The sequence below is a fragment of the Phocoena sinus genome, chromosome 9 (assembly GCF_008692025.1).
Source record: "Phocoena sinus isolate mPhoSin1 chromosome 9, mPhoSin1.pri, whole genome shotgun sequence".
Classification (NCBI taxonomy): domain Eukaryota; kingdom Metazoa; phylum Chordata; class Mammalia; order Artiodactyla; family Phocoenidae; genus Phocoena; species Phocoena sinus.
In genome coordinates this window covers 101,426,614-101,453,811 of record NC_045771.1, presented here as the reverse complement: position 1 = coordinate 101,453,811, position 27,198 = coordinate 101,426,614, and positions in this window count along the sequence as shown.

Below are 27,198 nucleotides of genomic sequence, written 5' to 3'. Positions count from 1 at the left end.
TTTCAAGTTTATTAGCCTAGAATAGAGCAAAGTAGTCTGTAACACCCCTGGAACATTTGGCTGTTTCCACATTTAATTTCTTATTTTGTATGTTCACTATTCTCCTCCCCCTTTTTCTTTATTCAGTTAGCTGACAAAATAACTATTTAGTTAACTTCCTCAAATAAATTGCTCTTGAAATAAGTCTATTAGCTATACGTTTTTCCCATTTTCTTATTTATTTCTCTGTTTTCTTTATTGCTTACTTTTGTTTCCCTTGTTGTTCTGTCTGAATTGGACTATTAAATTTATTTATTTATTTTGCTCTTTCTTGCTTATTAATTTGGCTTTTTCATCTGAGAACTGAATTATCTGTGCCTTATATATTAGAATATAAATATTATGTAGTACCCCTGTATAAGAGGAAGAGGTTTATAATTGTCTATGTACTGAGCAATTTACATTTTTGTGATTCCTTTTTCTCAAACAATGTTTGAGAAAGATCAGGAAAACATCCTAGATGGTAGGATGTTGCCTAGATTTCCTTTTCTATCCAATTTTACTATAATGTGATGTGTAGTGGTTTGCTCGAGAATTTTTCCACATATCTTTGGTCTATTTTTTCATTATTCCAAGGACACATGAGTTCAGTATGAACCCCTAATGTATTTTCCAACCAGGTCAACTTGGTAAGAATGACATTTTCTCAGAAAGCTTTTTTTCTGTAGCTGTATTTGACTTTTGGGTGGATATATTTTGTACTTTGACTTTGGTAAATGTGTTTGAGATGTATAATTTGTAAACCCTATTGTTTTCATTTTTCTTCTTTAAAGGAAAAGGATATCATTTCCAGATAAAATTGCCTTTGAAAGGACACTGCTTTTTATAACAATTATGAAAAGGAATAGCCCTCCCATGTAAAAGAGAATGAGGGAGAAGAAGTGGAACAGGAAGGGTAAAAGGTCAACAGAGGGAAGAGGGGGTGAGGGGAGGAAAAGCAGCAGTGATGTGCTGGAAGGTGGGCTGGAGACAGGAGGGAAAGGCAGCTGGGAGAGCATGTGTTTCTTCTGCATTCAAAAGAAAATGCACTATTGTGAATTTTGATGCTGTTAAAGCTTATCAACAAAACTTTCTTAATTGGCACAAAATAACAGCAACAAATACAGAAACCTATAAACTCCCAGGGAAGATGTTAGGCCTGAAGCTTTCTGACAAGATAATTTCCTAGTTGATTACATTTGACAGATATTATAGGCTAAGAGAAAGTTAAAGACACATTGAATTGAAAAGTCATGTGAGTTAGCCACTTTGACAGCCTTTGACCTGATCTCATAAAATGATGAAAAAAGGAAGAGATTGACAGTATCATTTCAGTCTTGAGAAATGTGTGTGTCCTGGAAGGTCTACTGCAGAAGGGAACAATTTGCATGTAAACAGTGTTCACGATGAGAATTTTATTAACTTGCATTTGCAAAAGTCAAATATGTCTTTCAATCAACAGTTACCAGGTTAGAAGCGGTCCAGCTTACCACCACTTTCAGCTCTACTAACTTCACAAAGAATAATTAGAAGTACATAAATTTCATGAAATACTAGATTTACATACACCACACACTTCAGTTATACCTACTTTAGTGGAAATACCAAATGTGATCCTGAGATTCTCTTAGTGCCGCCACCTCTCAGCTGACTGCCCGCCTCAGCCCTTCTCCTCTGCTCTGTCCCTCACCTGAAAGAGTCTACGCCACCCTACGGCGTGGGAGGAAACCGCTGCACACATTCAGGGTCCGCCTGTCCCACCACTTCTATATTTAGGTGAAACACCCCATCACCAGGTGGGGAGTCGAGGAGGAGGGCATGGCTTCTTGAGAAACTGCCAAGCAGGTCAAGGTCAAACGTTCCATTCTGTAAAGGCAGAAAAGTCAATTCCAATGGGGCCAATATTGACCAGTGCAAATATGGGAGAGAACATGTCAAGTGGATTAATCTCTTCTCCTTCCTCCTCTTGAAGGACTTTTCTCAGGCGTGGTTCCTGTGCGCAGTCAACGTGGAGATGTCCTGCATGGTTGAGGGCGTGCCCTAGAGGAACGGTGAGCTCTGTGTCCTATAGTTGAGCAGGGGACACCCTGTAATATGTAACCTTGCATTGCCTTTCCCTCTGTTTCACGCACTGGGGTCACCTCTAGATAAATCCACAGTTTTTTATTTGTTTTGTTTTTTGACATCTTTATTGGAGTATAATTGCTTTACAATGGTGTGTTAGTAAAGCCATAGTTTTTTTTGTTTTTTTGTTTTTTTTGCAGTACGTGGGCCTCTCACTGTTGTGGCCTCTCCTGTTGCAGAGCACAGGCTCTAGGCGCGCAGGCTCAGCGGCCATGGCTCACGGGCCCAGCCGCTCCGTGGCATGTGGGATCTTCCCAGACAGGGGCACGAACTGGTGTCCCCTGCATCGGCAGGCAGACTCTCAACCACTGCGCCACCAGGGAAGCCCAAAGCCATAGTTTTTAATCCTTACCTTGGTCTCAGTTTTCTATGGGACCTAGGCTAAGACAACTACCAATTGAATAGGACATAATGATTTAAGAGTTAATGATTTGTGTCTCTATTACTCTGACCTTCCATGCATAATGAGAAATGCAGGGAAATGTAAACTGGAGTTAGAACAAAGAAGATTCCTGTGAGTCTTGGATTATTGTGATTAGATTATAATGATTTATAGGCTTGAGAGTATCTATAAAATAATAGAAGGATTATATTTGGAGGGAGCAGACCACAAATTTGAGACTGGAAAATAAAAAATAATTTCCAAACAATATTTTCCACAATGGCCAGCTTACAATATTAGATGCCCAAAAAGCCAATCAATGTAATATATAATATGTTTTATTCCCCTTAAGTCATACTGTATCTTTTTTCTTTAATTTAAAATCAGGGCCTTTATTCTCAGAGTTAGGGCTAAAGATCGGGACAGTTCCCAGTTCCTTTTATCAATTTAGCACTTTAATTTTGCCTGGTGTTCAAAGGTAGTTTCTACTATAACCTAAACAATACTTTGGATTTGAATTTACTATGTATAATTTACAGGACAACGGTCATGGAATGGTATTGGCTTGGCCAAAAAGTTCGTTCGGATTTTTCCATAAGATGTTACGGAAAAACCCGAATGAATTTTTGGCAATAAAAGGATAGATCTGGATTACTTTAGTTAACTCTTCTCCAGCCATATGCTTATTGCAATGAATTCAGCATTCTTTGTATAAGGCATAAAAAAATACTAAAAAAAAAATACTAGCAACAAAATGTCAATGAATGTAGTTAGCAAGAAAAGGCACCAAAAACCTGTTTTTATTCACTCAACCCTGTGTCCAGTGAAAGATAGCACCAGGATCAGGGATACCTTTTAGGTATAAAAGTGGCTCATGCTAAAGACCATAAACAATTCTGAACAAAGGCTCAATATATAATTATTTACCTTTCCTCTAATATCCAGAAATGGTCTGAGGAATAGTGACCCAATCATTGAAATTACATGATAAAAATATATTTACGGCCATAAAAATTTTCAGTTCAATGTTAATGAAAATACTGTTTTGTAATGTGATTTTTATAACATTTATAAAATCTTTTTAAATGAAATATCTATAAAATAAAATTTATAAAATAAAATCTGATTTGTAACATGGACATTCACATCTCTTGTAAAAATATGAAAAATGTATATCAAAAAGTTAGCAGGAGTGGCAGAAATACATATCTTTTTTATCTTTTGTTCATACCTGTAGTTTCTAAATTTTGTAGAGCAAACCTATTTCCCTCACGTTCTGAAGTATTGCATGTCGTGCTCCCTTTGCTCAACACCAGTTGTGGCATTGAGGTCCTCAGTAACAATCAGATCTTCAGTGGGGTGTGCAGAATAAACCTTAGAAGATCAGAAAAATGAAACAGTGTATTCAAACATTCCCATACAAATCAGCAGGGGAATGAAAGTGTGTAGAAAAATCATATATGGCTTGCCAAGGAGCTAGTATAAAAATTGACTAAAAAGAAAATTGCTGTGTGAACCATACAGCTTTATATCATTCATTTCCTTTATTCCTTCCAAAGCTTTTTTCTCCCTTCTGATGGCCAGATAGATAAAAGTCCTAAAAGTATGAATATGGAGAAAGAAATATAAAATCATAATTATGAGAGGAGATAAATGTTCTAAAATTCCACATATCATAAACCTTAATAACCTCAAAGACCCTAGAAAATCAATACAATAGTGTTCTCATGGCTAGGGCTCCACCATGTTTTGTCCCTGAGTAAGGCTTTTAGTAATTTTAGAATAAATTCCAAAAAGTTTAGTATGCCAAAATAATTAAAAATAATGTAAAGTAATTCATCGTCCTTAAAGAGGATCTTTTCACACAATAGTGCTCTGTGTCCCATAAAGCTTCATATTTCAAATATGGCAGCCAAGTCCATCAGGATCAAAGGGCCGATATGAAGAGTCAGCATAGCCTACTTTGGAGTGGGACTTTTGTAAAGCTAGGCAAAACAAAACACAAAGATTATCATTGAAAAGAGAATATGGAGTACAATGACTCTGGGTTTGGAAGAGAGGGAAGGGAAAACAGAATTGTTTAGAATAATCTCTCAGTTGGAAGAGGGTGAGGAAAATTTGACCTAGTTCCTGACGCTGAGTGTGGGTGGAAGAGATGGGATTTAGGTAAGTGGTATAAAAGAAAACTATAATAATCCTTTACTAAGACACTATGTAGAATCCAAGGGAATATTTGAGAGGAGAGACTAAGAAAAGTAAAAGTCAGGAGAGGTAAAAAAATGCCTAGTCCCTGAAGATTTGTAAATAACCTTTAAAGAGTATGATCTCCCTAGGAGGGGTCACTATTCTTTTCGGGGGTTCAGGACAAAATTTCGAACAATTGTTTACAATGTTAAAGTATTCTACCAAACTATAAAACAAATACAAAAAAGTGCACACATAGTAAATGTTTTTCTCTGAATTTTCACAAAGTAAATGCACCCATGTGACCAGATAAAGGAATAGAAATTAGCAGTACCCCAGAAAGCCTCCTGGTACCTGCCTCCTTCCATTTCCTCAGGTCCATGATCCTGCCTTGTTTTCATGAATCAGATTTGCCTATTTTGGTTCTATATATAAATGGAAAAACACAGTATGGGGACTCTGGCTGTGTGACTGAATTCTTTTGCTTATCATGAAGTTTGTGAGATTTATTCATATTGTCTCATAGAGCAGTAGATTGGATTTTCTTGTTGATACAGAGTATTCAACTGTATGCATATTCTACAGTTTATCCATTCTGCTGTCATGGCACATTTGAATTTTTATTCCCAGTTTTCAGCCAATATGAATAGAGCTACTACAAACGTTTTTGTACAGACACATTTTTGTAGCTGTTCTGTTAGGTATGTAGCTAGGATACATATTTTCAGCTTTAGTAGAAACTGTCAAGTATTTTTCCAAAACATCTGTGCCTATTTACACTCCTACCAGCAGTATGCAAGAGTTCCAATTGCTTCACCAGCCATGGTAAGGCCAGTGTGTCTCATTTAGCCATTCAAATGGGTGTGTAGTGATATCACCTTGTGGTTTTAATTAGCATCTTCCTGATGTCTAATGAGCTGAGCACCTCTCAAATGATTTGGGTTATTTGTTCACCCTCTTTAGTCAAGGGAGTGCTTAAATTGTTTTGCCCTTTGGTTTATCAGATTGTCTGTCAGTCTCTGACTTGTAGAAGTTATCATATAAAAGTGAACTGTCCTTATTTGAACTCATACTTCAATATTTAGGAACTCTATGCTTTGTCGTAATGATAGTGAACAGAAGGCCTTAATTCATGGAGTCTGATTGGCCTATTTTCCCCCTTATGTTTGTTTGTTTGTCTGTTTGTTTAGGTCTTTTTAAAAGAAATGCTTTCATAACTCAATATAAGGAAAACAACTTCCTGTGTTTTCTTATTAATGCTTTATTTTACTTTCCCATTTAAATCTATATCCATGGAATTGATATTTGAATATAGTATGAGATAAGATATATTCATTTTCTCCCGTGTGAATATCCAGTTGATCCAGGATTATTTAATGAAAGAACATGCCGTGTCATTCTAATCATAGATTAGGTGACCACATATGTGTGGGTCTATGTCTAGACCCTCTCTTCTGTCTCCTTGGTCTATTTCCCTATGCCTACATCAATACAACCCTAATGTACTTTTGTAATTTTATATTGCCTTAAGATCTAGTAATAAAATATTTTAATAATAATACTGAATCAGTCAAGAGTCATCAATGGATGCAAAAATCAGTAAGTGAAAGTTTGAGGAGTAAGAGGGAATTTATAGCCTCAAAGTATTTCCTCCAAAAGATACTTAGTAATTACAGAAGGAAAAGCAGTGCTATCTTTACAGTTGAGACACTGGGAAGGCACCACCTTAACCAAGTAATCCAAGTTAACATTACCAGGAACTGGATGAATCAACATTACCTGACTCCCGATACGATGCGCAGAGAAAAACACGTTCTGTCAAAAATGCATAACCAGGGTTTAAATGTGAGAAAACACTGGACAAACTCAAACGGAGAGAGACTCTATGAATAAACTGTCCTCTTCAAAACTGCCCATGTCACCAAAGACAAACTAGACCGAGGAACTGTTCCTAATCAAAGGAGAGGCAACAACTAAAAGTAACACATAACCCAGAATTTCCTTTTGCCATAAAGCAACTCTCCCCAACTTTTTGGCATCAGGGACCAGTTTTGGGGCAGGGGGCAAGGTTCAGGTGGTAATGCCAACACGATGGGGAGCAATGGGGAGAGGGAGATGAAGCTTCGTTCAGCCACCTGCCACTCACCTCCTGCTCTGGGACCCATTTCCTAACAGGCCGAAAGGGGGCCTGTTAGGCCGGTACTGGTCTGCAGTCAGGGGGCTGGGAATCACTGCCATAAAGAACATAATAGGAAATTGGTGAAATATAAATTAAACATTCAGATTACAAAATAGTGCTGAATAAACATTAACTTCTTGATTTTGATCCTTAAACCATGGGTATTTATGAAAATATTTTTTTAGCAGTATTTAGCAGTAAAGGGGCACATGTTTGCAATGCCTGAAAAACAAGATACCAGTATATAACATGGACAAAGGGATCAAGCAACTAACATGTTGAAGTTTGGAGAATTCAGGTGAAGGGTATTTGGGAAGTCTTTGTACTAGTCTTGCAAATGTTCAGTAAGTCTGAATTTATATCAAAATCAAAAGTAAAAAAAAAGTTTCTTTTTCATGACCCTTTTTCTGATTGAGGCACCCAATGTTCCCATTATCACCAATAAATTGTTCAAGATACAATCAATATAATCCACATAACTAGTCTTTTAACAGTTTTATATTTTCAAGAATTAAACCTTTAATTTATTCAACATGAAGTTGGTACTACAGAGGTTTCCAGAAATTTGTATTTTTATTACGGCCTCAAAGAGACAGTAGGCAAGATTTGAGATCAGAAAACTTAGCCAAAGACAGAGCCAGCCAAGCGCTCTCAGTAACCATTCCCCACAAAAGAGCTTGACAGCCAGTAAGAAGACTGGAGTTCAGGCTCAGACACTAACAGATACTTAGGAGCAATTTATGGACAACTAACTGACATATTTGGGTCTGGGTCACACTGTGTATAAACCAAGGACATTGGACTCATCAAATTCTAAAACATGTTCTCTTTTTCTACAACTATTTGTCAGATGAGGGGAATATATGATGAAAAATTGACAAAGCTTTTGAGCCTGGGTAACACATATGCTATTTCTCAAATATTAGAATGTTAAGAAGTAGAAAGGTTTTGGAAAGCAAGATGGCAGTTTTAAAATTTAGATGACAGTAAGAGTTCAGTGTAAAAATATATTCAACATCCAGTTAAAGATATATTTAAAATACATAAAAATATAAATAAAGGGTCTGAGAGAGAGACCTAAGAGTTTTTCAGACATAAAATACTAATCATAACTAATGTTCTGATTTCTGTGTCTCCACTAACTCAACTCTATGAAACTCTATGGTCTTAACTACCCATTGCAGTTTTGTTTTCTCAGTATGTTGGGAATCTCTAAGGTGCTAAACTACAGTGATTCTGTTGTTTGTTACAAGAGCCTGAAGGTGTTATTGACCATTTCAAGTCATGATCATGGAAAATAGGTAATTATTTCAAAGAGCATATTTTTGAAAATTGCTTATTCAAATTCTGGGCTAAATATTTTTTCTACCTGTATCTAAGCTAATATTTCAAAGATGCATTACCCTAACATATCTTCCATGTTTTGTTTCCTTTGTGGTTTTCCATCATTTCAAATAAAATTGCCCTTTGATTTCAAAGATGAAAACATTTTCTGCATGATGAAATTTCAGTGTTGCTTGGAAAAGGGTTTAAAATGAGAACACTATGTTTTATGAAATTATTCAGATTGAAATGCTTCTAATCTAGTAAAATTATTTTTTGATTTATGGCAGACTAAATCTCATTCAGTGATCATTGAAATCCAATGGAGAATCAGGGTTAGATAAAGGATCTGATGTGAAAAGACAGTCCTGTAAGGGTGCCAGTTTTGAGAATATTTTGTTAAGATTGGTATCATGGAAAGGAGAAATCTGAGTGTGGATCGTTTCTTAGTTTCTTTAGTAAACTCTCTTGATTGCTAAAAACAAAGTGTGTCAAGAATTGTAAGCCTGAGATTTTATTCAATTTGCAAGCTAAAAAGTTAGCAAGCCTCAGTTTCATGGATTCTGGCAGAAGACACGAGACCCCTTGGTTTTAGACACAGGACATTGTTACTCATGACAATACAGGATATCAGCATTTCACATGTAGTGATCAGATCTCCAGTTCTCACAGGGTGACAGCAGAGGAGCCAGGTGACATCTGTACTGGACATTCACTGCATCGCATGAGTGGAACCACGAACTTAGGGAACTCAAGTTTTTGATAAACCTGACTGACCTTTGTTCTAGAGATGACACTATCTCTACCTATCAACTCTACAAACATCATGAAAAGAGTCCAAAATAAAGACAGTATAAATTGAGATACCTGGGGTGAAATGTCCCCCAACACAGCAATATGAGATGACCCAGAAAGAAACACCTTATTTATTGGTTACTATTTTCTTCAGAAATTCTAAGTTGAGAAAAACTCTCTTTACACAATATATTTCCCCCATGATTTCTGAATCCATTTATTTCATTGCCTATTATGAAATCAGACTCCAAGAGGCTAAGATCATACAGAAGTAAAGATCCAAGATGGATCACAATCCAAGCTCTGTCTCAGAGTACATTCTCTTACCCTCGAGCTACATGCCCCAACTGGAGTCCACTGCAGCCAGAATTGATCTATTTCTTAGTAAATGGCCTCACCATCCTCTTGGTCACCATGCCTGAATCTTGGGTGGTATCCTAGATACATAGTTCCTTTTCCTCTTATTCTATAAGTGAAAATGTCCATAAACCTCTTTCCCATGCTAATGCTACCGTCTTGGTTCAGACCCACCTTCTGTGTCAAATGGACTTCTGTAAATAAATCTTATTGGGGATGCTATCTTGCTTTAAACCATTTTCAATATTCTTTTCAGAATTGTATTTCTAAGAGAAAAACAAACCAGGCTATGTCCCTACGGAAATTGTTCCATGTTGCCATTTACCTTAGGATAACTTCAACTTATTTATGGCATAAAGGCCCTCTGTGATGTCACACTTACTTCATTCACCTTCACAGTGTCTCTGCTTTCCTGCACCCCCTCCTCGTTCCAGCCATTCTTGCTTTCTTGCAGTTACTCAAAGATGCCATGCTGATTTATACCCACACAGCTGGGAACATGTTGCTCCTTTTGTCAGAAATTACCTTCTATTGTCTCTCAAGTAAAATCTTCGTTCCTTTTCAATGCTCAGTTCGGTGGTTGCCTCCATTGGAAAGACTCCTCTGCTTGATTCAAAGAGAGTTCATCCCCTTTTTCTCATTGATGCCATAACTGCATCTTCTACATAAATCTAGCATGAGTTATTATACTATTGTGAAGCCATACATATGTCTAAGGATCTAATAAAGGTTATAGACTCTGAATTCCACCTAAACACTTATATACAAAGATTTGTACACTCATTAGGGGCTTGAAGCTCAGAGCCTCCAAATTAAGGATACCTAACATCCAATGGATCTCATGCTCTCTCTGCAGCTGAGAATTTGCATGCCAATCATGAAATTGCTTGAGAGCTCCTTAATGGTAGGAGGTGGAGACCTACTTTAGATATTTTAATAGTTGTAACGTGGCAGAATATCTAGCATGCTGTATGTGCTCAATAGACGTATTTTAAATTAAGAATGGAATGGATAGCATGAAGAACCACCCGGCCCTCGAGGACCTGGCTTTCCTTCATATAGTCAATGGCATCATCAGAGATTCTTAAGGGTAATAGTGCTCAAACATTTTTGATGATATCAGAAGTTTTAGTAACTACACAAAGACTTTTTGGATTCTCAAACAAGACCTGTTCCTTAGATCACATTCAAAGTTGTTCTATTGGTGAATATTTTTAGGAGCTAACAGTTATCAAATTTTATTATAAGCCAAACACTCTGATAAGTGCTTTACATATATACGTCATTCGATCAACAAGAAAATGATATTAAATAGCTATTGTTTTTAATTTCATTTTTAAAAAGAGGAAACCTGGCTAACAAGTGACAGAGTTAAGATTTGAAATTAGAAAGTATAATCAGAGAGCCTGCTCTCGAATATATTATAATTGTCTCACCCAACTTTATTATTTCTACAAAACTGAATTCCTTTGTCTTCAAATTAATAATAATAATAAATTATACTACCAAATTAAAAGCAAAACCAATCCTTAAGATCCAACTTGAAGTATTTCTAAGATTATGTATATATTAGGCTGCAAAATGATCTGGAAAACGAATTCTATACTGAAAGATATTTTTCTATAAGCTACTTTGTTTCCAAATTTTAAAATGGTACTTAAACGAGTCCCTGCTTATTCAATTATATATTGACAGATTGATACTTAAAAATGTTATTGTGTGACTGGAGCTAGATTCACATAATTCTGACAGTGTTTTCTCTAAACCATCTGTTTTAGGGAAGCATTAAAATATAATTTATGTAATTTGTAGAAAGCATACTTTCACAACACATCATAATTAAGTAGCTACAGGTATTCATATGTCAAAACAGAAAGGTGTGTTTTTTGTTTGGTTTTTGTTGTTGATTTATTTGTTATGGTGGCTGAAGCTGAATCTATTCACAGTAGCACATGACTCCTTGTGTATTTATTGTACCAAGAGTTACTAGCTGAGGGTGGCCCCCTTTATGTATGCAATTCAATCATTTTTCAGAAAACCATGTTATTTGTCACAGATGAGAACTTTTGGTAGCTTTTACTTGCTGTAAGTGGTATAGCAAATTAAATATTTATATGTACAACTACTTTAAAATGTTTTAAAATAGTACTTTCTGATCAAAAAAGGTAATTTTAAAAAATAAAGAAAAATATAAATAAGAAATATACTTCTGATAATTCCTACACTCAAAATTATCATTGCAAACATCTTAGTGCATTCTGTTTCTTTACATGCATATACACACATACAGTCACTCACAAAATTAGAGAGGTTTTGTAGTATGTATTTTTACTTATCAGTTTAAGAACGTATTTATTATCCAATTAATAATTACTTCATTAACTACTTTGTTAACCATTTAAAAATATGATAATTAATGTCTTCATAGTATTATATTGTGTGTTTACTTTAAAATTAATTTAAACACACTCTAAATATATGGAATTGTTTGTTTTTAAGATTTTCCTATTAGTAAAATGTTAAATTAAAAATATATTAATTATAGGGCTTTCCTGGTGGCACAGTGGTTGAGAGTCTGCCTTCTGATGCAGGGGACACGGGTTCGTGCCCCGGTCCGAGAGGATCCCGCATGTCGTGGAGCGGCTGGGCCCATGAGCCATGGCCGCTGGGCCTGCGCATCCAGAGCCTGTGCTCCACAACGGGAGAGGCCACAACAGTGAGAGGCCCGTGTACCGCAAAAAAAAAAAACAAAAACAAAAATTATATATATATATATATATATATATATATATATAATATTGAGATCAGACTGTATGCAAATGCTATCTCAGGCTTACACTAGGATGAAATTTCTATCTTATATGAACACGAACTATTTCACTTAATGTATCCGGAATCTCACTTGTTGGAGAAAAACCTATATAATTTTCTTGATAAGATTCTTGACGATAATGCCAGTAGTTAGATTCTTTTCTATAACACCAGGAGCAGCAATATAAAATCCAGACTCTCTAATAAAGAAAAACTTCTCTGGTCTCTGAAAATGAAATTCCATAAAATTTCGCAATGTATTTATAACCCTTTCTAGGGATTTATTGTATAGTTTAAAGTACTTCATTCAGTCTGAGGTTTAGGTGGTAGACTGAATGAGTTTCTAACTTATTCACACTTATCTTAAGTTGAGCAAACACACCTTTAAAACCAAAGTATTTGTCATCCAACATTAACAAACATTCATTGACTATTATACTGGTCTTTCCGCTGCCAGAGCAGGGCACACAGATTCCCATTAGACAGGGTCCCTGCCTTCAAAGGGGTTTTAGTGGTTATAATACATGGTAGTGGTAAGAAGCTAAGGAAAAATACCCACGAGACTATACAGAATAGAATGGGAATGAATTTCACAAGTGAGACATAAAAAATACATGATGGGAACTAAAAGGAGGAAAGATAGTATTTACCTCCAGGGATCAGAAAAGATTTTATAAAGGGTCGATAAAGGTGGTAGGCTCATGGGAAGAATTTACTCCCCAACAAAGTTTTTCCACCAAAATGGGCTAAAACTTAGAATTCCTTTGTTAAAGTTACTTCCTTGATTTTAGAATAACTGAAGAATTATATCATGAAAACATGAAACACTCTAACACTGAAATATGGTATTCGGTCAAGTTTTCATCGTAAACCATGCTGTGGGCTGAGAATAGCACAAATGAGACTAAGAATGTAGGGTTTATAGTTGATGCTTCAAATTCCCATTCAGTGGATACATCACAGTCTTACATTTATGTTTTCGAAAACTGGACCAACAGATGCATCGAGCTAGGAGCACTTCAGGGCACAGGAGGGGTAGAGTAGCAGTGCAGTCCTCACCAGGAAACTTTTGTGACAGAAGTAATCTCCTTAGGTGTCCCCTCTTTCCAAACCACAGAGCCCTGAGAGATGGGGTACACATTCCCCAGTTTTATGGACTCCTATCTGATGCTTGTCTCATGTTAATCGGCAGCATTTCACACCTCTATGGACTGTTGCAGTTACTTAAGGAAGCTTCCTGAAACGAGTACATAAAGACCCTGAAAAGATACACAGGCTGTGATAGCTTCTATCCTCAAATCATGGAGCACGGTGTGTTTTCACTCATGTTTCTTTTCTTTAACCTCGTTATGACTACAGAATCAATCACTTGAGAAGTTTATGTAATGGTTGGGCCTTAACCCACACCCTCTGAGTCCGAATATTTAAGGCTATATTGTCCAGCTTCTACTCTGAGATGTTGTATAAGATGATCAAATTTTATATTTTACATTTCAGTGGCTCCTGTTCAGTCCTTCTTCTCCTCAGCTGATCTGGTTTAGAAAGCCAAAAATAAACCAAAAACAGTGCACTATTTTTTACTTCCCTTAACTAAACTATATAGACATATCTCTGACAGTTTATAAAACCAGCAATTGAAGATGTATTAAAAAAACCTCAGTTAATGGGATTTATATATTATTTAAATCCATTTTGTTCACAATGTAGCATATCATTATTTTAAATCAACTAAAATTACCTTAAATCATCACATGATAAGAATTACAGGATATTTTGCGACAACATATTTTGGGATAGCAAGATTTAAGTAAGTTGAGGTAAGTAATAATTTTTAAATTAATTTTTATTGGAGTATAGTTGCTTTACAATGCCATATTAGTTTCTACTTACAGCAAAATGAATCAGCTATCATATACATATATCCTCTCTTTTTTGTTGGATTTATTTCCCATTTAGGTCACCACAGTGCATTAAGTAGAATTTCCGGTGCTGTACAGCATGTTCTCATTAGTTATCTATTTTATACATAAGTAAGTAATAATTACTGGTCATTTTGCTTTTAATACTTTGTTGCTATTAAAAATAAGAAATATTTCCATGAATCTACTTGAAGATAATCTTTGATAGTTGCAATTAATTCCTTAAGTGTAATTGCCCTATTAAATATATGAATAAGTCAGAGAATTTTAAGTTGATTTGTCAAATAACCTCTGCAAACGCTATAGCAATTTACACTAAAAATAATATCCTACTATGTGCCATTCTTCACATGAATTAATGATGAGTTTTTTTTAAATAAGCTGAGATATTATTAACTTTATATTGGATAATTAACTTAAAATCTTATTGTTTTAGTGAATTTAGTAAAATTTGCTAACAAAATTGGGTATTTTTCGTAGGATGGGTAATTTGGGGGTGAATTTGCATTTGTGTCCATTGACTGCTTTTACGGTAGTGTTCATCTTTTCCTTATTGATCTGTAACACACCCAGATGCAATATATACGGTAATCAACTGTCTGTCATAGATGTTCAATTATTTTTCCATATGTTCGTCCACACAGTTCTGCATATGTGCATATTTAAACAACAAAATTTCAGAAAATTGTTTTGCCTTTGAGTCAGTTTGAGTAACTTTGCTTTGAAGAGAAATTGTGCCTTAAAGAGTTTACCTAGTTTTAACTCGATTCTCTTTTTCTTTAACATTTGTACAGAAAAAAAGTGTCAAATTTCCACATCAGACCCTGAGGTTTCTTTTGGAGCTGTCACTGTAATGACACCACCAGATGTTTTCAGCGTGTTCATAGCCCCTTCCTTTGTTGGTCTTTTATTTTCAGGCCAGCACTGCCACGGAAATGCTTGTTTCTTCCATGTGCTGAATAGAAAAATAAGGTGAATATGGACATTTCACTGAAAATACTCAGGTTCTTTAGTTTTTTCACAACTGAAAAGGCACCTCTGTAAGGCAGCCCCTGCATCACATCATGGCATTTGGCCTGATATGGGGACTTAAACATGCCTGTGACAAACCAGCAATCACTATGACTAACCCAAAGGGACTCTCACTTTAAATGTCACTATGCTCTGCCTTTTAGTTTACAGGCGTCTCAAGTCTTTGAACCAGTAAGAACCCAGGTGCTCTCACCTGGGTCTGCAGCATGAGAACTAGGACAGGCACACAGCAGGACACCGTTCTCATCTTCCTCCCAGCACCTGGGACTGTTCTCAAGAGATGCAAAGAGGTCATCTGTGACGGCACAGAGTGCATTTACAACAACTGATGCCAGAATTCCATGAATAAAGCCCTGTTTTGGAAGGAGTATGGCTTGCTGCAGTTTTAGACTTGGAATCATTCTTCTTAATGGAATTGACTCACACTGAAAAAGATGTTTTTAGAAACACCAGGTTCTGATTAGAACAACACAGCACACTGACTCAACTCCCTCTGTCCTTACATGGCTTCTGCTTCATTTGTCCTGTTAATTATGTTATTTTTCCTTCTTTCTTTCTTTTTATGGAGTGAAAAAATTCATAAGTGTACCTGATGCTAGTTATTGCTTTTAAAGATGTAGAAATGTTACTCATGTTGAAATTTAGGAATTAATCAAATTTTAAAATTAATTATTTATATAAATAGTTTTTGGAAATCATTCAGTAGGTATGTAATGTAGAATATATCATCTTTTCTTGTCATCCTATAATTTGTTAGACTGATTTTCATAATGTCTAAATTAAGATTTTATTTTTCCCCCAAAATATCTACAATTAAACCATACAGGTCTTAGAGGATAAAAAGCAAGCATGGTCAGAGTTTTTGAGACCCAGGCAGTAGGGAGAGCCCTGGGTTGCCAAAGTGGGGTCCAGCTGGAGGTCCAGTCCTGTGCCCAAATGCCACACAACCTGAGTCCTGCACCTTAGGACCCCAGGAAACAGAACGGAAGGAATGACCTGAACACTCTTTAACATTTCAAAAATGGAGATGATAGTTTTAGGAAAAGGGGGAGCTTTGCCAAGTTATGCAGAGAATCACCTAGTGTCATGAGGTTGTTTAATTGCTTCTCTCTAATGGAGATAGCAAAGGTAACACAGAAAGGATCAATTTCATGATTCCACTAGCCGTATTTCAGCAGAAGTGCTGAAATACATAATGTTCAACCTCATGATTCCATCATTTTTCTGTAATCATTTGCATACAGTTCCTTCAATCTGGACAGCCTCCCTCTGGGAAAAGAGGCTGGACATCCCACCTACACACTAGACCTAAGGTTTTCTTGATCTGCTCCTTTTAATCAAATGTTGCCTCTTTTGTCACTTTTCAACTTCATTTTCATTTTTTGAAAAGAAACTTTAATAAGTAAATCAAGTTTTTATCCACCAGAAATAACTACATGACAGATTTTAACCAGCTTTCAAATAAAGGGTTGACAAGGGGAGTTCCCACTCTATCCACGCTATGGCAAGTCAATGGTACATTTGGAAACAATGGGTCCTTTTCAAATCTCCATTACCCAGACCCAGCACCAAACACCCTCAGAGGACACAATCTTGGTTTATCCTAAGTAGGTAGGGATAAGACTCAAAGGACAAGGTCAGTTTACCTAAATCCACATTGAGTGTCTGTGCCCAACTGTTTTGGAGTCATTTATGAAAGGAAGCAGGAGTTTTAACAGTTACGTCCTGCATCACCAATACATGGCACTGCGGGAAGATGTCTGAAGTGTACCACATGCCTTACTCCAAAATAGACATAGGACGTTCTCCCCAGGACTATGGGCTTCCAGGGGAAAGGTGGGTGTGTTCCCCCATCTGCTCTTTCCCTTTTATGGGGCCATGCTCTCCAGGGAGCACTTGGCACCCCCTGGTCCTCTTGAAAAGGTGGCTTCTTTTCTGAAATGTCTGTGTGAGTCACTTGGACCCATTTTATACCAGATCTGGGTGAGAAATTCTGCAGTTTGCCTTGGTGGTGTGCTGACACATTTGGGTGGTAAGCCCTGAAGTACAGTTTGATTGTGGAGGAAAGAATCAAAACAGGCATTTGTCTACCTTCTCCAAAACCAGGATCACCTCCAAAACCAGGATCACTCCCAAAAATGAATTTCCCTGTGGTGAGTACAGTTTACAAGTGTCTGCCCCAGAATTTGGAAACAAAACCCCATTTAAGTATGAAATATATATATATATATATATATATATATATATATATATATATATCCATTTTTAGGCATTCTTAGGTCTCTTGACAATGTTGTTCTCTCTCCATCTACCTCACTTCATCAACCTGAGCAAGAACAAAATGCTGAGGAATAGGATTTTTTTCAAGTCTTTGGCTATAATTCAGGGTTTTTAAAGCACATTTGGAAATAGCCCAAATATACATAGTAAAAATAAATAAATAAAAACTAAACATCATCATTCAGACTACCCCCCTGCCAAATCCCTGAGGTTTATTAACCAATGTTTACAGAGAAAAAAATTATATAAATAAGTGTGCATCACAGATATCCTAGGTAAAAATTCAGAAACTAGTAAGCTGAAAATCGAGGCAACTTTATATTTAAAATTTTTATGAGAAATTAAACTTGAAGTACTTCATTTGGTCAAGACCACAGGGAAGAGGACAAGAGCCCAACAAGCCTAGAGCAAGAATGAATGTGTTCATCCCTCTGGGGATGATACAGGGGATGTTTATAATTCAACGACAGCAGTAATGTGAAGGTGTATGGCCCATTAGTATTAGTATTGGTATATGCCATTAGTATTAGTATATTCTCATTAGTATTTTTAAGCTTAAATTGTGCCATGAACTTAAATAATTTTGTCACTCAATTCCTATGAGTTGGAGGCAAACACAATGACCTAACTTTATTTTAAATTAAGTGAGAAGTATTGCAAGAAAAATTTCCAAAGCTGAGTGATCCAGTATAAGGTTTCCAGCCAGGATCACTTAGTGTGGCTTCACTAATCATCTTTTAGGGGGAAGAAGACTCTATTCACCCATTTTTTCACCTTTGATTCTATCTTCAGACCTTGATGAGATCTAAAATTGAAGTCAAAAGGGAGGGATGTTGAGAAACATCTCTCTTAAGATAAGCAGTACCTTCTAGCTCTTATCAGAGAATTCAGAATAGATAGAAACAAACCCAAAACAAGGAAGATCACATAGTAAGTCTCTCACCATGTTTTTGACTGGTTTATCCACTCAAATCCTCTCTCTAAAGGGATGGGATATAAGATACTTAATTTTGTGTGGGAGGAGGGGATGGGTCTGTTTTTCTTAGAACCAATCAAGAGGAGACAGAGGAATCTGAATGACACTTCATCAGAATTGGGATAACAATAATCAGACATACAGATGAAGAAACTAGTCTGGACACCTGGAACTCAATGCAGAGAGAATTAAAGAAAAGCATAGGAAACTTTAAAAATATTTACGAAATTTTGACCATTTATTTGAATAATTATTTCATGTGCAATGAATAAGACATTGATTCTCCTGACTCGTGTCATTAGTAAGAAACTTGATCTCACCCCTCAACCCATCTGCTAGAACAGCCATAAGGAAAAGGGGCAGTTTGGGTCAGCACACTGGAGAGTACAGAATAGGGGGGCGAGGAGAGGAAGGTTTGTGAAAGAAGAGCAAGCAATGAAGGCAGTATCAAAGACCTTCGCAGGGCTGGATTTTCCTGAAGAGAAATGTAAAACCAGAGGGCATTTAGATGGCATTGCACTTGAGGCTCTTTGTCACATGTCCCTGCAGTAAGTTGAAGGGACAACATCAAGCAGAGGCTCTGAGCAGTAATCTTGAGCTGCTCTTCTATTTGTTGTGTGAGAGGGAAAGAACCAAAAGTTCTTCACTTTTGCACAAAAGGGGGCTGAACACTTGGCTTGGGAGATAGCCAGGGTGGGGATTAGTGGTAGGGACAAAGTGACCTGGACCACAAGTCATCAGAGCCAAATCTAGAAGGAAGTCATCACTGGAATCCGGGCAGCTGTCAGCACCCTGGCAAGGCAGCAAGAGGAGCGGCACTGTTCACCTCTGGGGAGGAAAGCGCCGCCTACCCTTGGAGTATGTCACATGGCAATAGAATCCATCTCCTGGAAAAATGCTGAAAAAACTGAAACAACCAAGAGAAACTCTTGGTTAACCAAAGTCATTGATATCTATGGGATGGGATGCTAGACAGATATTAAAAGCATGGGGCTGGAGATAACGTGTTGACAAATAAAACGACAGCTACCAGATTTCATTCACAGCTAAATATATATGTGTGTGCAAATGAAGATAAGCAAAGGAATGCACCATGATATTTATAAAGCTCACTGTTGGGAGGTGGAATTAGAGGTTTTTCTTGGGGGTTTGGTGGTCTTTTTCATGTGTTTTGCACAAAGCACGCATATTAGTCAGGCTACGTTATGCTGTGGCATAAAATAGCCATGAATCTAAGTGGCTGAACGCGAAGATAGCTTATTCTGTCTTCCGCTCCCCTTGCAGGACAAGTGGGCAGCAGGCCTCTGGCCCTCACAGAGGCTCATTTCCGTGATTTCTGAGACAGGACTGCTGAGATGACGCAATGTGAGCTTTTTCAGGATCTGTCTCCCATTTCACTAGTCAGGGTCAGCGATAGCCCCCATGAATCAGCAGATCCCCTGGGACTGAGCAGAGAACTAGCTAGCAGAGACCAACACAAACTACCACTTCACCATCTATTTCTTGTTAGATAAAAGGAAAATTTTATAAATTTTTTAAATATTAGGTTTGTAAGAAGAATTTTCCCAGCTGAGTTCTCACTGATGCCAAAAAAATTGGGAAAAAATAAAATAAAATGTTAAAACACCTTCAAATCTTCTGTAAGTAAAAACAGAAAATCAGAAGTACAATTTGGAGTATTTTAGAACCTTACTCAGGTCTTTTTTCTCCTATTCCACGAGCTACATTTAATTTCATTTTTAATTGTTTTCATTGCAATTGTACAGGTTTTGTCTTCGTAAATACATTCTTAATTTAAATCATGTTCTCTAGTCTCAGTAGTTGGATGTCACCTTTTTGCACATCATTTTAAGTTACTTTAATTTTGCTCTGCCTTCTTAGATGAATTTTCAGGGTTTAAGTCTTTTCCACATCAGATACCTCTATGAGGTCCCCAGTGAGGATTTTCATCTTGTTCTGATGTTTCTGCTTCCATGTAGCCATCTTCACTCACCAGAAAGCTTTCAATCTTTCCTACCCTCTGATTTGCATTTGTGGGACTATATTTTCTTTATACCTAAAATTATTCTTCCTTGGATTTTTGGTCTAATTCCAAGGGGCTATGCCTTCTAGTCTATTAAGGGAGTAAATAGCTTGCTGAAATTATTTTATGATGCCTGAGATTAAATTATTTTCACAGGTAGTCTTTTCTTCAATAATGAGAAATCACTGTCTTTTGTCTATTCTTCAGTATTTTGTTTCATGAATCTCAATATTATTTTTTATCTGGTTATACTTACCAGGAATAGATATCCAGACACCAGATTTCCTCAGAATATGTGCATTTCCCTCAGCTCTGTCCACTGTCCACTGACGCTGTGGGTAGAGCTCCTTTTAGAGGAGAACCCGGTTTATACACATGATTCTTGTCCGTTGATGGATTCAGTAGATGTTGCTGTAGTTGGTTCCATCCCCTAAACTAGAGCTGTGGTCTCCCTCACACCAACTGAGCCATAACAATACACAACAGGGAGTCAAGCTGTTCCATCCTGTTCCAGCTGCTGGGCAAGTGTCCTTCCTTGTGGATGTTCCTCCCTTGCCACCCCCTCTGTGTCTGCAGTGATGCCCTTCCCCTACCTGTGCTCTCTGCTCCCTAAGGGCTAAGAAGAAATCCCAGGGTCAGGGGCACTCCAAAACGCCCAGAATACAGCACCCACGTCAATAGACAGCTTTGCGGGCCACCTCTAATTATGTCATCCTCCCTTCTCTCTGTTAGTGGAACTTCTCTGATAATTTTTTTAAAGGACATTTGCTCTTTTTGTGACTTTGAGTTAATTTAAATACTTAAGCTTTTCCCCAGTCTTGGGTAAAATGATCTGATTCCATCACATCAACTTTAGTTTTAATCTAAGATTTGTGCAACACATTTTTTTCCTAAAATAAGTTTAATTATTTTTGACTGCACTATTTTTGCTTTAATAAAAATATGTAAAAGAAATGCTTATTTTTAAGTTAATTTCAAAAGTTGGCTTTCTGTTTTGCTAGTGATGAATTATGAGACATTTTAATAGTTTTATATATTATATATTTTATGCATATATATATGTCCCATGTTATTTATCATCATTTCATTTATTACTTTATTTATCAAGGACAAAATATAGCCACATAGCCATCTTAGTATATAGTTGGCACAAAATGTTCTATTTCTTTAATGAAAATTATATTATTCCCATGGGGTTGAAGTGCTTCAGGAGCTCCTTCTGACTCATGCTGAAAGAAAACCAAACACTGATAGATGGATAAAATGCTGACAAGAAGCGGGGAAAGGGCTTCCCTGGTGGCACAGTTGTTGAGAGTCCACCTGCCGATGCAGGGGACATGGGTTCGTGCCCCGGTCCAGGAACATCCCACATGCCGCGGAGTGGCTGGGCCCGTGAGCCATGGCCGCTGAGCCTGCGCGTCCGGAGCCTGTGCTGTCCGAAACGGGAGAGGCCACAACAGTGAGAGGCCCATGTACCGCAAAAAAAAAAAAAAAAAAAAAAAGCAGGGAGAAAAATGTTGCTTTTATTAAAATAGAGTTGGCAGGTGTAAATGAAATCTAAGTGATTAGGAGTCTGTATATCAGAGTTTTCATCCTTCTTTGCCATAAATGTATGAGCTCAGAAACGTCATTTTTTCATTATCAGTTCCATGTGGAGTCACTTTCATCACTTCACAACTGTATCAACTGTTGTAAAGAGTCACCATGACAGCCATGTTGGCTGCTACACAAGCAGAAACAGTGCCTCAAGTTAGGTCACTAAGGTGGTACATGGAGAGCACCACAGACAAGGCTGACAAGGATAGGACACCACACTGTGGGGCTCGCCCTGCTGCTGCCTCCAGCTCAGCTTCCACTGCTGTTTCAGGAGGCTCACTCTCCCTGAAATCACACCCCAAACACCATGAGGAAGAGGGTTCTGAGCTGTGCACATCCAAGTGTCACTAGTCCTAATGCGAAGTCCCTGTATGCGGCCCTGGTGACTGAGTAACCAGCTGCAAGGGAGGCTGGGAGACAAAGGACTTATTTCCCACCAAGATTCAGGAGGAGAAGTATGATGAGCATCAGAGAAAAGAACAAAGTTTCACATGTGAGGAGAAGCAACCAGAATTATCCCATGAGTCCATCAAAGACTGGTCCTGGTTTGTTGGTCTGGCAGCTAGAAATGTGACCACCTTTGTCCCCACTGGAAGGGGACGTGCATGAGTGGAGCCTCCTGTAGACTTCTTCCCCTGAGCCCAAGGAGCTGCAGCTTCCCACGGGCTCCAAGGATTCCACGTGCTGGCAGGCAGACTTACCAGAAATTGAGGCACATGGTTCAGACTGTCTGTTGCCAAACATTCTACTTATTCAAGGTGACTATCACATCTACACCATCAGAAAATCTGGACAGATTAAAAAACTTATTAAAAAGTATATTAAGAAAGTACTATTAACACAAATAGTTCAACTCTCCATCTTTCCATCTTTCTAGTTTCCAATCATTACCTACTTCTGAGTATTATAATGGAAAGAAAACTCAGGAGATAGAAGACTGAAGGATGTATAAGATTTATACGGACAAGAGGATTCCACTACCTCCACCAGGTCTTTATGAAAAATCATGTATAAAGAAAAAATCTGATCTGGCAGGTAAGGACACATGCTCTAGTTCTACACTGTACTTCTCATGACCATGAATGCAACTTTTATTCTGGCATCTTTTTGGATCAATCTGTGTGTTCCTGCTTTTGTTCTCTAAACTCTCAGATACTACTTAAATAATTCAAGGCAATATAAAAATTCTCAAGTGGTTTAATAGGAATTGGTTGTTAAAATAATTATAACTATAAATAACACAATGTAAATATCAGTAATATTATAGTATAATATAAATAGGATTCTTTACCATTTTTCTTAATTAAGGAATATAACATACATATAAGAAATTATATATAAATTGCCTGTAAATTTGGAAAAGAGAGTTTGATTTCCACTGTAGTTGTTTTATGTTGAAATGGGGACAGTTTCCATTCTGACACTTAAGGATTGAACCTCCTATTGTAAGTTCTCTCTGCCCTCCATGCCTCCACTCCCACAAGGCTTATCAAATTCAGGCTCTAGGCCGCCAGTAGTCTGCAAATACATTCGTGGAAAATGAATATTTTACTTTGCACTGAAAGTATTTTCAACTCATGTTGCAATATCAGTTGTCTTACAAAGATCAGTTCAAATTCAAAATATCTTTTCTTAATAAACTGCAAATATAAGTATTTTCACTTACACAGATTTCAGAACATGGGTTACACAGTTTCAGAACATGGGTTTATGAAGAGAAAGATATGAAAAATACCTCCAGTAATAAATTAAAAAATCCTCAACAGACTAGATAATCTGTAACCAGGCTTTTATTTCCATAATTCTAAACCTATACTGTGGAAGCTCTTTTAAATTAGTGTATATAGAAATTGTTTGCATTCTGAATATTCTCTGTGCACTAAAAAATCATTATTCTCCAACCAGGCACTTCAGTGCTTTGCTGAGTCAGAGAAAGGGATTCTGCATGACATGATGTGATTTTCCCAAGTCAACTGGGAATGCGTGACCCCTAAGGTAAGGAGTTACCTCAATATCTGGTTGTTTCCACAACAACAGAACATTTGCTTTACTGGTTTAAGGTCAAAACTCTACTCAGTTTAGCAACTACCCCTTTATGTGAATTAATTTTGTTCTCCCTGTATGGAATAAAATGCCATATATTCAGGACTGAATGAAGAAAAAGAGTCGATATTTCCTAATGGTATAAATTCATGAGTTCAGTATAGAGATCCAGAGTATCACCTTTCTCCCCATCAAAACTTCTGGCTTTATTATAGCTGCCTAAAAATTCTTTTAACAGGGTAAAGCTTCTCATCCCGTCATAAAAATTAAATGGATAAGTCCTGGAGCAGTAAGGCATTAGCAAAGTAATTCATGTTAAGGTGCATGTGACTGACATAAATTCCCTCTTCCTACCTTCAAACTGATTCAGAGATAGTAGAACATCATGAGATCACTTGACACCATCATGAAACTATGTATGAAAAGTATGAAAGTAACGCATATAGATGGGTGTGGGAGGGAGGCAGGTGTTGATTGTTTTCAGTGCTTATGTCTCAGTTTTCCTTAGAGTGAATCTGATTGTGAAGACATTGTCCAATCAAGAAGAAAGGACTTTCTACATATATAAAAACTTCATATATAAAATATTTTAAAAATTTGGTTTTTATAATTCAGCATAGAGAAAATTTAACTTTCAATACTTATTATTCAAATTTATGTAAGATCTACAGTTATAAGATACTTAGCAACGGGTAATGGCAGTATTTAAATTTATTAAAAATCCATAGTTATAGGGAATTAATAGATGCTGAAATCTGAACAGAATTTAAAGGAATTATGAGAAGCTAATTAGGAGAAGAACGCAAACTAGAAGTCAAGACCCCCTAATCTCAAGGCAGAGGCCTTGCCTTTGTTACCTGATACTGCTCATTCTCACCAGACAGCACAGTCATGCTTCTCCACTGAAACAAATGGACTGATTCAGTGAATGAAAAGTCTGTGGAGTTAGAACAGTTTTCATGTAACCATGATACAAGAACTCGTGATCAGAGACACTGCTAAAATAAATACATACTACCCGCTGGACAGGATGCATGTCTGCCTTAGTTAAATCTGCTGGAATAAATGCTTATCCAACAAAACAAATTGATTAGTACATTGGAAAATTTGCTTCCCCAGGGTAATTGTTACCAGGAATGCCAGTTCAGAAACACTCAGAAAAGACAAGCATCGGTTGTTGAATGCAGTGCAGCTAGCAGCTAATAGCACATGTTTAAATGTGAGCCTGTTAAGAGCAGAATAGATTGGGCACCAAGTCACTCCCATGTATCAATGACTTCAACTGTTATACCTGACACATTCACTTCCCAGCACACCTAAGAGGGCAGGTAAAACTGTTAGGAAAAAGCAGCATCAGCACCATCTTTGGGGAAACACTCACTTGCAACGGTTGTTAGCTCACAGTTTAATGTTCCAAGAATTCCAAGCACCTCAAGAAGAACATTAATCATTAGGGAAAAGAGATAGAGTCATCTTTTGCTATTCCAGACATTTCTATTCATTTCATACTCTGTCATTAGATGACTTGTTCCATCTCAGTTTTGCTTAATGTACTTGCTTTGTAACCGAAAATACAATCATTCTTCGTATCTCTGTAATTTTTTCTTACTTTTTCTGTTTTTGGACTTCTCTTTCTCTTCTATTTTTTAAAAAATCTCATTTCTTACCAACTTTATCTAATAATTTTTCATTTTCTTTCAGATATTCAATCAATGCATTCTCTATGCTCTGTCTTCCAATTAAGGCAGATTTTATAACTGCAAGATCAAATAATCAAATATAATAATAAACATGCCTCCAGAAAAGCCAGAGGTTTGAAACTTAACATGTGGAGGCTTTGGGGAACCCTAATGATGGAGAGAATTTTTCACAAGGCTCCAGTGTGTCTGTTTCTACACGGATATAATGTATTTTAAATTCCACACGTTCCCTCTCTCTGCAGTGTCTCCTCTGATGTGAATCAATACCATATACAACAGGAGTGGCTTTCTGGGCTTTTTACTTGATTCTCATTTATTTAAACTCTTCTTCCCCTGTCTCTGAGCAAAATTATATTTTCCTTTTCTTTAGTCTTATAAATTTGAAATTTTGCCAGAAGCTGTGGACAATTTTTCATTCTTTATGCTCTGCTTGCCTTGGCCTTTCACATTGAAAGCTCAGTGTGCCTCTCTCTATGGTGTCATTAGATCATTATTATTATTATTTCCATCATTTTTTTTTCCTTCTTCTCTAGACTGCTTATGGACAAATACTTTATTTTCTAGCTTTTATACTCAATATGTGTGTCCATATGCCCATCTCCTGATTGTTTTTCTGTGTTTCATATTGTAGGGAGGGGCAAAATTTGCCACCCCAAAATATCTCTTTGACCTGTGGATTATTTCAAGCAGAAAACAACCAAGCCCCAAAAGACTCAGGAAGAACCTTTGACCTTCCCTTTAACTGCCTAAAAAATGATGATAGAAGACCTGGTCCAAGAAGGGAGTTGTCATCATAGATCACCACGTGAATCACCTTTCTCCCCCTTGAAGTCCTACTACCACTACCCCCTAACATCTTTTTTTATTTTTACCTGAATGTGATATTTAAGGTGAAGGCTTCAGCCATTGTGGCAAATTACTGTTTTTCTGGGTCTCTCCCATGTATACATGTTATTAAACTTTTGTTTTATTATCTCCTGTTAATCTATCTCATGTCAATTTAATTCTTAGACCAGCCAGAAGAACCTGGAAGGGTAGAGAAAAATTTCTTCCTTCCTGACAGTAGCATTTTTTAAATCAGTTCTCCTATTTGACCCATTTAATTTCTTTAAAAATATACTGGCATCAATATTTTTAATTTACAAGAATATTTTTCAAGTTCTCTATTCCAATTTCATTTTATCATATTCTTTTGCTAAGGAGACATAATATTTCAGAATCCATCTGAGAGTACTGAATAGAAAATTATTTCAATTGTTTGTTTCCTGAAGTATCTATTTCTTCTGAGGTTAGTTTTTCTGTTCATTCATTTGTATTGACTCTTTCATGCTCCAAATTTTCTTGCTATCTACTAATCCTACCTTCCAAATCAGTGATTGAATCCACAGTGTGGTCAGTTCTGAATCTTTTCCTTGGCTGTTGCAGGCTACAGGATCAGTCCTCTCACTAGTCCAAG